Source organism: Arachis hypogaea, chromosome 3, assembly GCF_003086295.3.
Source record: "Arachis hypogaea cultivar Tifrunner chromosome 3, arahy.Tifrunner.gnm2.J5K5, whole genome shotgun sequence".
Classification (NCBI taxonomy): Eukaryota; Viridiplantae; Streptophyta; class Magnoliopsida; order Fabales; family Fabaceae; genus Arachis; species Arachis hypogaea.
In genome coordinates this window covers 36794468-36795862 of record NC_092038.1, presented here as the reverse complement: position 1 = coordinate 36795862, position 1395 = coordinate 36794468, and the positions used below count along the sequence as shown (strand labels likewise).

Sequence of the window (1395 nt, the reverse complement as noted above, 5' to 3'; positions counted from 1 at the left end):
AGACCATGGTTGCTAAGTCAGAGGTGTTCTGCTTAGAACTCTCTGTCTGTTGCTGAGAAGATGATGGAAAAGGTTTGCTATTGCTAAACCTGTTTCTTCCACCATTATTATTGTTGAAACCTTGTTGAGGTCTCTGTTGATCCTTCCATGAGAGATTTGGATGATTTCTCCATGAAGGATTATAGGTGTTTCCATAGGGTTCTCCCATGTAATTCACCTCTTCCATTGAAGGGTTCTCAGGATCATAAGCTTCTTCTTCAGATGAAGCTTCCTTAGTACTACCTGATGCATTTTGCATTCCAGATAGACTTTGAGAAATCAGATTGACTTGCTGAGTCAATATTTTGTTTTGAGCCAATATGGCATTCAGAGTGTCAATCTCAAGAACTCCTTTCTTCTGATTTGTCCCATTGTTCACAGGATTCCTTTCAGAAGTGTACATGAATTGGTTATTTGCAACCATTTCAATCAGCTCTTGAGCTTCTGTAGGCATCTTCTTCAAATGAAGAGATCCTCCAGCAGAGCTATCCAAAGACATTTTGGATAGTTCAGAGAGACCATCATAGAAAATACCTATGATGCTCCATTCAGAAAGCATATCAGAGGGACACTTTCTGATTAATTGTTTGTATCTTTCCCAAGCTTCATAGAGGGATTCTCCTTCCTTCTGTCTGAAGGTTTGGACTTCCACTCTAAGCTTACTCAATTTTTGAGGTGGAAAGAACTTTGCCAAGAAGACATTGACTAGCTTTTCCCAAGAGTTCAGGCTTTCTTTAGGTTGTGAGTCCAACCATGTCCTAGCTCTGTCTCTTACAGCAAAAGGGAATAGCATAAGTCTGTAGACCTCAGGGTCAACCCCATTAGTCTTGACAGTGTCACAGATTTGCAAGAACTCAGCTAAGAACTGATGAGGATCTTCCAATGGAAGTCCATGGAACTTGCAATTCTGTTGCATTAGAGAAACTAATTGAGGCTTAAGCTCAAAGTTGTTTGCTCCAATGGCAGGGATAGAGATGCTTCTCCCATAGAAATCGGGAGTAGGTGCAGTAAAGTCACCCAGCACCTTCCTTGCATTGTTGGCATTGTTGTTGTTTTTGGCTGCCATGTGTTCTTCTTCTTTGAAGAATTCGGTTAGGTCCTCTACAGAGAGTTGTGCCTTAGCTTCTCTTAGCTTTCGCTTCAAGGTCCTTTCAGGTTCAGGATCAGCCTCAACAAGAATGCTTTTGTCTTTGCTCCTGCTCATAAGAAAGAGAAGAAAACAAGGAAATATGGAATCCTCTATGTCACAGTATAGAGATTCCTTTAGGTGTCAGAGGAGAAGAAAAATGGAAGGCAGAAGTAGAAAATTCGAACTTATCAAAGAAGATGGAGTTCGAATTTTGCATTAAGGAATAG

At 40.7% G+C, this 1395-nt stretch overlaps 1 non-coding gene across 1 annotated transcript; it reads left to right on the top strand.

The window, feature by feature from the left end:
* Positions 1-592: 592 nt before the first annotated feature.
* LOC112793122 (small nucleolar RNA R71) lies at positions 593-700 on the top strand. The gene has a single exon (XR_003197831.1). It is a non-coding gene; the product is annotated as a small nucleolar RNA R71 (small nucleolar RNA).
* The last annotated feature ends 695 nt before the right edge of the window (positions 701-1395 follow it).